Source organism: Eschscholzia californica, unplaced genomic scaffold (assembly GCF_041429995.1).
Source record: "Eschscholzia californica isolate CP2 unplaced genomic scaffold, dmEscCali1.0.p SCAF_5, whole genome shotgun sequence".
Lineage (NCBI taxonomy): Eukaryota > Viridiplantae > Streptophyta > Magnoliopsida > Ranunculales > Papaveraceae > Eschscholzia > Eschscholzia californica.
Window position 1 is genome coordinate 13,084,940 of NW_028238472.1, and position 13,998 is coordinate 13,098,937.

Sequence of the window (13,998 nt, forward strand, 5' to 3'; positions counted from 1 at the left end):
TCCAGGATCTATACATGAACATATCAATGAACTAGAATGAAGAAGAATACCTGAATTCGCTTTCCCACGAACTAAATTCTGACCAGTATTCGGAAGATAAATAGCTTCATTGTTAATGTTAGTGCATGGTTGACGAAGGGTCATGTTGAATGACATCGGACGAGCGTGTTTCAGACTGATTAATAATTCAGCCACGATTAAATCATTATTGATTGCTTCGTACACCCACTCATCTTTTCTTCCTTTCATCATTACCTTCATCTTCATCTTCTTCTTGTCTGCGAGATTAGAGAGAGATAGAGAGAGGGTTAGTGAGAGAGAGTGTGTGTGTGTGTGTGTGTGGCGAATGAAAACAATTGTTTTTTTGTTGGTGGTAGAAATTTATATATTTATATGATGTTTCCTGATTTATGTGTGTCGTTAGATTAGATGTCAACCCTCATCTTCGTCAAATCTTAATTAAAATGTCATGTAACTAGTTATATTGATCCAACTTTAATTATTATAAACTATTTTAGAAAGAAGTGAAAATATTTTTTTTCTGAAGAAACTAGATACATTGTATCATACAAAATAGAAATACATTCGTATTGTATATTTTTGGCAAAGTGATTCATTTTCTGACTTTTCATATTTTCTCCAATCGTTCAAAAAATTGGCAGATATAACCCTATGAAGTTGTTCTTAAGGTGAGAATTTACTTTATTGCTTAATTTATCAAAAAAAATAAACTTACAATAGAATGAAAAAGGATATATTTTTATTAATTTATTGCTCAATTTTGAGGCAAATTAGACATAATTGTGTTTTATTCCCTAACACAATTCTTTCCAATAACAATAAAAAATCAAATTAGTAAAAAAAACAGTGCGTCTAGACGGCCCGCATTTGTGAACCGTCTGTTGGACCGTCTGTCCATGTGGACAAGACGGCCAACAGACTTTCCACATGGTCATCTTCTTCAAAGCAGGGACGTTTCCATGTTAGGGCCAGGAGTGGCCATGGCCCCCCTGGCCCTTTATAATTGTCACTTATTGCTTTACTCAACTTTTGAGTTTTCTTACCTTAAAACTAAGTGGGCCCCTCCTTAACCAACCAAACTCAATCTAAGCATACCATACCCAGTCAATACCCAGGCCAGGCACGATCTAAACAACCTAATGCGTGAATTAGCTGACCTTGTCACTGCCCATAATTATTCAAGTTTCCAAACTATTGCTAAATTCTTAACAAAAGAAGAATTATATCTAAATCCTTCACCCCCTAAATTTCAAATCAATCTATATAACTAAATTATTTTAATGTTTTAATAATTAATTGATTGAATCTCTCTATCTCTCTCCCTCTCCTCTGTATGTTTCTTTCTCTTTTGTAAATTTCAAATTACTGAATAATTATATATGTTTTTGTAGGTAGGTATTAATCTATTGTCAAAAAAAATCTCTTAAGTAGGTATAATGAATTAAATGGCTAGTGGAAGTAATCAAATTACTAATGACGATATAAAAGTGGCTTCGAAAAAAGTTAGCCTTATATTGTTAATCTACTTATTGTTCTTACTTTTTACTATTATGTGTAGCGTTCTTGTGATATTTTGTTAATTTACAACCTAAAAAAAATCTTACGGTCGATCACTTTCTTTTAAAGAAAAAATACGATCGATCCATTTTTCTCTCAGATTCTTTGATTTTGTACATTAAAAAAGAAATTGTTCAGAAGTTTAGCATATAATCCGTCATAGATGATTTTAGAGATTTGAAGGAGCGACGGATTCCATTTTGATACATTAAAGAAAAAAACTATTAGGCGTAGTAGTCCCATGTTATTTTTTTATTTCTGTTTAATCTTTATGACTTGATTGTTATTTTTATGTGTAATTTTGAATAAAAGTGTTATATAAAATTTTCACAGTAGTTTCTGACTAGAATGGTTCGGGCCGTTCGGCCCCTTCCTAACAAAAGTTCTGGTTCCGTCCTGCTTCAAAGCGATAAGTGAGAGAGGAAGGGTCTAGAGAGAGAAAGACATTTTTAGATGGAAATAGTCTAAAATTTCTTATCCTAACTCTCTTTCTGAATCTTTTTCTCACTGGAGGTCTGTTTTTTTTATGCCTTCTGGATGCATTTGGATGTCTTTTTATATGGCTGAGCAAATTTGAAATCTCCTAATTCATGACATCTTCAATTTGGATGGCTTTTGGATGGATAAAAATTAGGGCAAATTTGTTGTCCTCTTGAAGAACATGACTCCAAACCTAAGTTTTCTTTCCAGTCTCTAAAATCAAACCATATGCAGTCATCACTTGAAGTGTATTTGTAAGATCCAACAAACCATCTTAGGCACTGCTTGTTACAAATTGAAGTTTTTTTCTCAATTTCTAAATCAATAATCTCCTACAAGTGGGTTTGTAAGATCCAACAAAAAAAAAAAGAGATCTTCCTTTTCCCCTTCCCTAATTGAAACAAGAGATTTCTGGTGGAAGAAATAAAGACAAGTTATGTAAAAGTAGGTCTCTGAAATTCTCTAACATCTGATTGTTAAGTATATGAGTGTTCACTACTTGATATCTTCATCTGCTTGGGATCCTTAGGTTGAGTGAAGGATGAAGATGGTGAATTGTCTTCATCCAAAACCCCTAGTGTGAGAGACTAGTTAGAGAGAGAAAGGAGAAGCTAACAGAGAAGGAGAGAGTGATAACTTTTAGTTTCTCTCTCCGGACCCTTTCTCTCTCCGGTCACGTATTGTTTTGAGAAAAATGACTTGGAAAGTCTGTTGGCGTCTTGTCCACGTGGACAGGACGGTCCAACAGACGGTTCACCAAAGACGGGTCATTTAGACTTTTCCTAAAAAAAATTTAGGATAGTAATCCTTGTCCTTTTCTCATCTCTTGTTTACTTTCATTAATCTTGCTCTCCTTCCATATGATTCTGCTTTTTACATAGTGTAATGGTGTTGCATTGTTGGAGATTTTCAAACTATGAGTTGAAATGTAAATGGAATATATATATATATATATATATATATATGAGTTGAAATGTAAATGGATAGATATATATAACCCCTCACCACCAGTAGCCATGCTTTTTTATTTTAATGGGCATATACCATGGGATGGATGAACCCATTCGCAAGGGCGGAGCCAGGATTTGAAATCGCACCTGGCTAGCCTAATTTTTTCATAAAAAAAAACGGTAGAAAAAAAATTTTGTTCCATACACCTATTGTTATGAAGACGCAATTTTTAGTGTACTTACAAGTTACAAAGTTACAATTAGTTAACTAAGTTAAGCAACCAACATCTACCCTAATGTTTTTTCTGCAAATGCCAGTCGATAATGCATTTCTTAACAATGATTTAAATTTGCAGAGATTATCGCTAATGTAACTTTGTCATCCTTGTGATTCCATGGTAATTGTATTACAACTTTATTTGATAAAGTGCCTATAGTTTTAATTAAGGCGCAAAAGAATCAATATGGCGATAACAAATAAAACCAAACTTTACGATAAAACTAAAATTGAAAGTGCACATAGTTGATCTCCACACATCTTTCTACGAGATTTACTACGACTATTTAGTAGTCTTGATAGATCTTAGTAAATCTTAAGAATGTTAGTATGTATGAGTAATTAATTAGTAAACCTAGTCGTTTAAAATCAAGAGAATTCAAGAGAACTTATATGAGTACGCTGAAGAGAAAGAAAAAAGATAGCCAAATAAAGTGCATGGAGGGGGACTTGAAGCATGGACCTCATGTGTGTGGGGTATATGGCTTACCACTAAGCTATCTCTTCCTCGTGTTTAGACTTAGCAAGGTATTTTATAAAACCTTCCCTGGCTACCAATAAGCAAACTTACTAGTGTCTATACCTATTGAAGGATTTAACAAAATCTATCCCTGGCTGCAGCCAGGGATAGTCCACACATAGATCCGCCCTTGCCCATTCGTATAGCACCTATTGGTGGGTTATAAATAAGCAACCCCCTCCCATTTGAGACACATATCAAAAACGAAATTCTGTCTCTCTCTTGCTATCAATTTATGGTATTCAAACAGTAAAAGCATTTTTTAAAATTTTCATCAAGTTATTTGATAAGTTTTCGGGTCAATTACTTTGGCATTATCAATTATATTTAGAGTGTTCACGATTTTGGTCAAGGCCAGAAAGTTTTAATGGAGAAAACTTTACAAGGTGGCAAGAAAAGTTGCGGTTCTTCCTGACTTCTATTAAATTATTCTATATAATAGAAGGGGTACTCGACAAAATTCCTGATGAGACTCCTGAAGACTCGACCGAATTAAGGGAAAAACGAAGGAAGCGAAAGGAAGACGATTTTCTTTGTCGTGGTCATATACTGAACGCTTTGTCTACTTCTATCTACAATGCTCATCGTTCAGTTGATTCTGCCAAAGCATTATGGGAAGCACTGGACAGCAAATACCGCATTGAAGAGGCAAGTAATCAAAAATTTCTAATTGGTAATTTTATGGATTTTAAGATGGTTAACAATAAGTCTGTTATGCTTCAAGTTAATGAATTTTTACTTATTGTTAGCAATCTTAAAAACGCTGGAATTTCTCTTATGGATGCTTTTCTGGTGGGGGTTATCATTTCTAGACTACCCCCATCTTGGAGCGACTATAAGAAAAAACTCAAGCATGACGAAGAAAATTATTCATTAGATTCTTTACAACGTCACCTTCGTATTGAAGAAGATTCTCGTATTCGAGAATTAAAAGAGACCCAAACTGATTATCAACCTAAGGCTAATGTGGTTGAAGAAGGGAAACCTGAGAAAGATTCTCTAAAGCCTAGGAAGGATAAAAAGTTTAAGAAACAAACTCCAAAGGACAAGAAGAAGGTAATTTGTTACTATTGTAACAAACCCGGCCATTATGCTCGTGATTGTCGCTCAAGAAAGAAAGGGCAAGCAAACATGGTCGAAAAAAAATTTATAGCCACAATTTCTGAAGCCAATACAGTAGATGCCGACAATGGTTGGTGGTACGACACAGGAGCTACTATCCATGTCTGCAATGACCGTAATCTTTTCAAGACTTACGAAGTTGGCGGTGACGGAAACGATATTAAAGGAGCCAATAATATTCGTTCCAAAGTCATGGGATTAGGAACTGTAGAACTCTTCTTTACATCTGGGAAGACTCTAACTCTTCAAAATGTTCATCATGTGCCCGATGTGACTAAAAATCTTGTATCGGGAGACCGTCTTAATAAGAAGGGGTTTAAGATGGTGTATGAGTCTGATAAATTTGTATTGTCCAAAAGGGGCAGGTTTGTTGGTCAGGGGTACTCTTGTAACGGAATGATTAAGTTGAATATAATAGATAATAATTCTTCGGTTTACATTGTTGATTCCGTTAATTTATGGCATGGTAGATTAGGTCATGTTAATTATGGTTCTCTTAGAAATATGGAAAAATTAGGCTTAATTTCTAATTGTGATTTTAATTCTACTACTAAATGCCATGTTTGTGTTCAAGCTAAAATATTTCGAAAATCCCATAAATCTATTGTTAGGAATTCTAATTTGCTTGACATAATTCATAGTGATGTGGGTGATTTAAAAAATCACATAACCAGAGGTGGCAACAAATATTACGTAACCTTCATTGACGATTGTTCTAGATATACTCACGTATATCTAATGAAAAGTAAAGATGAGGTCTTTGAAAAATTCATAATATTTAAAGCGGAAGTTGAAAATCAACTTGGTCTTAAGATTAAAATTTTAAGATCTGACAGAGGTGGTGAATACTATCCAAATGAATTTATTAAATTCTGCCAAACACATGGAATTATTCACCAAGTCACTGCACCTTACACTCCTCAGCAAAATGGTATTGCAGAGAGGAAAAATAGGACTATGATTGAGATGGTCAATGCAATGTTAATTAGTTCTGACTTACCATTATCTTTATGGGGTGAAGCATTATTATCAGCATGTTATATTTTGAATAGGGTTCCCTTAAAGAATAAAAATGTGACTCCCATTGAACTATGGTTTAAAAGAAAACCTAATTTTAGTAGACTAAAAGTTTGGGGCTGCCTTGCATATGTTAGGAAACCAGACCCTAAGAGACCAAAATTAGGTGTTAGAGCCTACAAGTGTGCTTTTATAGGTTATTCTCATAATAGTGTGACATATCGATTCTTAAATCTAGACACCTTTGAAATTATAGAATCTGTAGACGTAGAATTTTTCGAGAACTTGACGAGATCTAGTGCTAATGATCATAATTTAGTAGATCCCATAAATTTGTCTAATTCTGAGTCTACCATTGTTGAGAATAATATAAATGGAGATCGAAAATCTCGTGAACCTCCTGAATTAGAACCAAGGAGAGGTAAGAGGGCTAGAACTGAACGTTCATTTGGTCCTGACTTCATCACTTATCTCATAGAAGGTGATAGAAGTGAAGTAACAGATGTTACAAAGTTTGTTTTGAATATTGATAATGATCCGATTAGCTTTTCTGAAGCTATGAACTCTAAAGATTCTAGTTTCTGGAAAGAAGCTATAAATGATGAAATGAATTCTATCTTATCAAACCAAACTTGGGTATTGTCTGATTTACCTCCTGGGGCTAAACCTATAGGATGTAGATGGATATTTAAGAAGAAGTTAAATCCTGATGGTTCCATAAATAAGTTTAAAGCAAGATTAGTTGCTAAAGGCTTTAAACAGAGGCATGGTATTGATTATTTCGATACTTATGCACCAGTGGCACGTATCTCCTCAATTCGTGTGTTGATTGCCCTTGCCTCAGTTCACCATTTAGTTATTCATCAAATGGATGTGAAAACGGCGTTTCTAAATGGTAACCTAGAGGAGGAAGTTTATATGGAACAACCTGAAGGATTTATTTCTCCAGGCCAAGAAAAGAAAGTTTGCAAGTTGGTAAAATCTCTTTATGGTCTGAAGCAAGCGCCTAAGCAGTGGCATGAAAAGTTTGATCATATTGTCCGATCAAATGGATTTGTCGTTAATGATGCAGATAAGTGTATTTACTGTAAAGTAAATAAGTCTAGTTGTGTACTTATTTGTTTGTACGTTGACGATATGCTCATTTTTGGAACTCATCTATGTTCTGTTGAAGAAACGAAAAAAATTCTTATCATCAAAGTTTGATATGAAGGATCTTGGGATGGCTGATGTTATCTTAGGAATTAAAATTTTAAGAAAGGATAATGTATTGGCTTTAAGTCAAACACATTACATTGAGAAAATTCTGAAAAGGTATGATCACTTCGATCATAAACCAGCTCCAACTCCAATGAACCCCAGTATTAAATTACTGAAGAACACTAGTCGTGCCCAAGCTCAACTTGAGTATGCTAGTGTTATAGGTAGTCTGATGTATGCGATGCACTGCACTAGACCTGACATAGCCTACGCTGTCAGTGTACTGTGTCGATTTACGAGTAATCCAGGACCAGAGCATTGGAAAGCTATTTCTAGAGTGCTAAGTTACCTGAAGGGAACCATGGATTATGGTTTACATTTTAAAGGAGACCTCGCTATATTAGAAGGATATAGCGATGCCAGCTGGAATAGTATTGAGACAAAGTCAAAATCTACCACTGGATGGATTTTCACTTTAGGTGGTGCTGCTTTGTCTTGGGGATCCAAGAAGCAGACCATAATTTCTGATTCAACTATGTTGTCAGAATTAATTGCATTAGCAGATGCAAGCAAAGAAGCGGAATGGCTTAGAAATTTGCTAGAAGAAATTCCCATATGGAAGAAGCCATCTCCGTCAGTCATGATAAATTGTGACAACCAGGCAACACTTTATAACGTTGCAAATAAGACCTACAATGGCAAGTCGAGACACGTGAGTCTCAGACATCAATTTGTGAGACAATTACTCAAGAGAGGAGTAATTACAGTCGACTATGTAGAAACAAAGAAAAACTTAGCGGACCCATTGACTAAAGGACTTCCTAAAGTAATGGTCTCGGTTAAGAATAAGGAAATGGGACTCAGGTCTGTGAATGAAGGTTGATCGCCTTTAACGGAAACCCAACTTATGTCTTGAAATAGATAGGAAAAGTTCAACGGGTACCAACAAGTTAAAGCTTTCGCGATTATGGAATACTAGCAATTTATATTCTCCCATTTCTGAGCCAGTATTGGTTTTCTGCAAGACAAAGGATGGATGATAAATCCTTAATAAGTCCTAATCTTTAAGTGGTGCCTCGCGGAAACACCTCAAGTGGACTTACCTAAGTGAGTGTGGAGATCAGGCCGTCTCCTAAGAAAATAAGACCATTTTCCGAAGAAGACTCATGAAAGGGATATTGCACATGGCCATTAACGTGCGGAGTATGAACACTCTGATTCACCGAAACAAGTATGTGCGATGGCTCCGGTTTCATCACTAAAGGATTCTTGGTTCAAGATACGTTCACCATAGCGTTCTGATAAAGCTTTGAGTTGTTTGCACTAAGTGAAGGTTCAAATCCATCAGAGAAAAATTCTTGGTTCAAGATACGTTCACCATAGCGTTCTGAAAAGATTTGGTCGTCACAAACTCCAAACTGGGCGGCACTTTTCAATTCAACAACTACATCAGAGAAAAATTCTTTTGATTATACAGAGCCAACTTTTATTGAGGGTAAGAAGGTCATGGTTGCTGACTTAAATGATTATCAAGAAGAGCAGAGAAGATGTGAAGCTCTTCTTGTTGGAGCTTTTGTGGGTGATAAGGTGCCATATCCAGTGGTAAGAAATGCTCTTATACGGGTTTGGCAACCAAAAGGAGAACTTAAGCTTACCATTCATGGAAAAAGGGGCCTACATCATTGAATTGAATTTGGAGGAGGACAGAAAGAGAATTCTCACATTGCCACCAATTTACATCCAAAACAAGTTATTCATTGTGTGCCCATGGCGCCTATTCATTGAACAGGACATTGACGAGCTTGATTCTATCCCAATTTGGGTTAATTTCCATGATATCCCAATGATTTTCTGGAACAAAAAAGGTATATCGTTAATTGCAAGTTATTTAGGGCGAATTTTATCGATGGATAGGTATACGACAACTCAATCCCGATTAAATTTTGCTCGAGTTTGTATCGAGGTGAATAAAAACCAAGAATTGGTTGATTGTATCCCAATTAGAGTAAATGACACCAAAGAGATAAATATCAGGGTTGAATACTCATGGAGACCTCCAAAATGTACACTCTGTAGTGCTTTTGGTCATATATCTCGTGTATGCACTTCAACTGTTCGAGGAAAGTCCCATGATGAACCGCTAGAGACTAATGCAACTAAAACAAAAAGTACTGAGAATACTATTGGGGGTACAATAGTACTGCCAATACAAGAACTCGATACCGCCATGTTAGATGTCCAGGAAGGAGCATTCGTAGTCCATGATGCAGGCCGAAGGTCTCCAAGTTATGGAGAAGTTGAGATTCTTCGACGAAAGAACACTGAAGAAGGCTTGCAAATGACTATACAGGAGGGTACACAACAACTCCAAGTGACAGTTATGGGAAATGTTCAAAACTCAGATAATTCGAATAAAGAAAATGGGTGGTCGGTAGTCACTCATAAGAAGGGTAAGAGTGTTGATAGACTCGTGGGTATGAAGAAGAACAATGAGAGTAGGTTGTCATCTCAGGGTACATCAAATTCAGCAAAACGACAATGTGTGAAAGAATCAAATATGGATGTAATGCAAGATAGTGGGACAATTTATCTCGAGAAACCGACTGTGGGAAATGATATAACCTGCAGTAGGGAGGATACTTCGAGTTGTGGTGACTCGGGGGAAGAACATAGACCGGAGAAGGAGACTAGAGAGGCTACTAGTTTGACACCTTGGGTCAATAGTCAGTCTAGGAGAGGGGGTTCGAAAGAATCCAGAGTTGTAGGTTCTCGGTCTACCAGTGAGAGAAAACCAAAAGGCCGTCAACCAGATACAGTTTTAAATGGTTAGTGTCGGATGTTGGAACGTGCGTGGGTTGAACGATGATAGGAAAGTAATGGAAGTACGCGAGCTGATTCGACACCGAAAACTTAGCTTATGTGGGATAGTAGAAACAAAGGTATTGGAAAGAAACATGAGGAGGGTCCAACGAGGTATAAATCCTTTTTGGTCTTATTTTGATAATAATGAAGTAGGGGCGGAGGGTCGGATTTGGCTGACATGGGACCCCAATATTTTGACAGTTCAACATATCCATACTTCTTCACAATTAATTGTGGTTCGAGTTGTCTGGAATGACAAGTTATTTATGTTGGCTATTGTTTACGGACATACCTATTTAGCAGGTAGAGCTCTCTTATGGGCTGAAATTGAAGCATTAGTTACTCGGTTTGAGTTGCCTTGGTTATTCATGGGGGATTATAACTCCATATTGTTCGCGGACGATAAAATAGGAGGTGATGAGGTACGGCCATGCCACTTTGCTGATTTCTTAAACTGCACCCAAAATTCACAGCTACTAGATTGTCCGTATTCGGGTTATCGCTATACTTGGACGAATTCCCAAGTAGGGTCCAGAAACATTCTCTCAAAACTCGATAGGTGTCTAATGAATATCGAGTTACTTGATTTATTTCCAGGCGTAAAGGCTACATTTTTCCCGCCAGGTTTGTCAGACCATTCACCTATGGTGGTTTCACTAAAAGAGATAAACCATTTAGGTAAGAGGCCCTTCAAGTTTTATAATTGTTGGTTAGAGGAGCCAGGTTTCGTAGATATGGTCAGTGAAGCATGGACGACACAGGTGCAAGGTAACCCAATGTATCAATTGGTTACTAAACTCAAAGCTTTGAAGAACAGAATCATCCAATGGAGGGGAGCCCGATTCGCAAATATGCCAAATCAGATTGAATTAGCAAAAATACATATGTATGAATGTCAGGAAAGGTTATTTGATGATCCAGTGAACCCAGAACTAAGGAGAACAGAAAGGGACGCAGTTCGATCATATGTTACAAAGTTGTCAACTGAAATGTCTATGAAAAAACAACAGTCCCGCATTAAATGGCTATGTCTAGATGATCAGAATACATCATTCTTTCATAATACAGTAAAGGAACGGAGAGCCCGAAACAATATAGTTATGATACGTGAGGAAGATGGTGTCGAAGTGACTGATTTAGATGTTATCCCAGAAAATTTGTTGATTATTATACAAAATTGCTGGGCACAGAAGTGCAAAATGACGAAGAAGAGGATATTTTGGCTAGTTTTGACTTCCCACATACTCTTGACACCACTGCAGCTCAGTCCCTTGATAAATTGGTAGATGGGAATGAAATCTTAGCGGCTTTATCAGCAATAGGCTCTGAAAGAGCTCCGGGACCAGACGGTTTCTCTTCTCTTTTCTTCAAAATCTGCTGGCCAGTAGTGGGTATTGATTTCACAAGAGCTATTCAGTGTTTCTTTCAATCAGGCCACCTACTCAGACAGGTGAACTCAACCTCAATTACTTTGATCCCAAAAGTACCTAATCCTTCTTCTTTAAGTGATTTCAGGCCGATCTCATGTTGCAACGTCATATATAAGTGCATCACAAAGATTCTGGCGAATCGGTTAAAACTTTATGCTTCCTCCCTAATCAGTGAAAACCAGTCGGCTTTTATATCAGGCAGACTAATCCAAGATAACATCATGTTGGCTCATGAATTGGTCCGGGACTATGGTAAATCTATGGGTCTAGACAGATGCACGGTAAAGATAGATCTTCGAAAGGCATACGATACAGTGCGGTGGTTTTCTTTGTTTAGAATATTGAAGAAGTTTGGGCTCCCTGATAGATTTATTGGTTGGATAAAAGAATGTGTTTCTACACCACGATTCTCGGTGATGGTAAATAGTTGTGCTCATGGTTACTTCGAGGGGAAGAAAGGGTTAAGGCAAGGCTGCCCTCTATCTCCGTATCTCTTTGTTATGGTTATGGAAGTATTTTCTTCACTCATTCGGATAGAACAACAGGAAGGTCATTTTAAACTCCATCCACGGTGCAGAGATCCTATAGTCACTCACCTTTGCTTTGCAGACGACCTTATGGTTTTCATGCGAGGAAATGTGGGCTCAGGCAGAGCTTTACATGATGTCCGTAATAAATTATTTAAATGCACCGGTCTCGCGGTGAATGAAGGAAAGAGTTCCATTTTTTGTGCAAGCATGCTAAATGAACAGAAGGAGGAATTACAGGTAGCTCTTGGTTTCCAACTAGGTGAACTCCCCATTAAATATCTCGGACTCCCATTACTCGCTTCAAGGTTATCGTATAAGGATTGTATTCCATTATTAAATCAGATTCAAAAGAGGGTACAATCATGGAAGACTCGCTTTCTCTCTTATGCAGGACGACTTGTATTGCTTAAGTCTGTCTTAGGCAGTATGCTTATTTTCTGGTCGTCAGTGTTTGTACTTCCGAAGCGAGTGTTTAAAGAAATTAATCAGATATTTAATAGGTTTCTCTGGAAGGGCTTGGAGGAGGGTAGTAATAGACCGGCCGTTAAATGGCTTGAGGTTTGCTTGCCGAAGGAAGAAGGTGGATTGGGATTGCGTGATATTGAAACCATGAATCAGGCAATGAATCTCCGACATGTGTGGGATATCATCAGTGAGAAGAATACTCTTTGGGTTCGTTGGGTGAAGAAATATTTGATCAGGGGAAAAAACTTCTGGACTATGGAGATTCCAACTAGTTGTTCGTGGTGTTGGAGACGTATTTTGGGCAGCAGAGGTTTGGCTGAAGAGTTAGTCCAGTACCTTATTCATGATGGCCGGAATACCTACTTCTGGAGAGATATTTGGCACCCTTTAGGGTCGCTGGCCGAGTATTTCAAAACGAATCAACGATTTGCTTCCCAACTAAGAGAAGATGCCCGAGTGTCCGATTTTCTTATTAATAGCAATTGGGTAGTTCCTGACCGAGTTAGCCGTGCTTTCCGTGAGGTGTTTAATGAACTGCAGAATATAGATATGGGGGGTTTGGAGCATGACCAGGTAGTATGGAAGGTTACATCTTCAGGTGAATATACAGTAAGGGACACTTATAACGCTATTAGGCGAAGAGGTAATCGACAACCGTGGTCCAAATTAGTTTGGTGTATAGAGGGAGTTCCCAAGCACTCATTTATCGCCTGGATCGCACTTAAGCGAGGTCTGAAAACAAAAACAAAATTGCGGGGTTGGGGTTTAGAGATGGATGAGCACTGCCCGCTTTGTCATTCTGGAGTGGAGACAGACGAACATCTTATTTTCCAATGTACCTTTCCGATCTTTGTGTGGACAGAACTATTGCTTATGATGGGCATACAACGCAATCACTCAGGTAATTGGGTAGAGGAAATTAATTGGTGTGTAGACACATTTCAGGGTAACTCACTCCTTGGCTGAATGGGAGGACTGGTGTTTACAACATATATTTACTACATATGGAAGGAACGAAATAACAGGGTGTTTAGAGGCGAGGAAAGGTCGAACAGAGAGACCTTAAAGGAAGTGATAAGAGCGGTCAAGATTAAAGTGACATCATGGAAACAGAAAGCAACCCAAACGAGCGAGGCATTGCTAATCATGGATCGTTGGAATCTAACACTCCCACTTACCATGAAAATTGCAACTACATGTAAATGGAAGGGTCCTGAACTTGGCCAGATTCTTGTAAATACAGATGGCGCTTTTGATTCGTCATATGGAGGGTTTGGTGCTATATTGCGTGATTATAATGGAGATCCGATTGTCGCAGCTGCAGCCATTACAATGAGAGAGTCAGTAATAACTCATGAAATGCATGGAGTCCGGTTAGGGCTCCAATTGGCTTTGAAATATGGTAGAACTCGGGTCAAGATAGCAACAGATTCTTTGCTTACTGTTTCTATCCTCACAAACCCAGAGAAACCACCACCGTGGCAGATTAAGAGATTGGTCTGAGAAATCAAATTATTATGGGAGCAATTCGAGGAGTGTTCTATTATGCACGTGTATAGGGAAATAA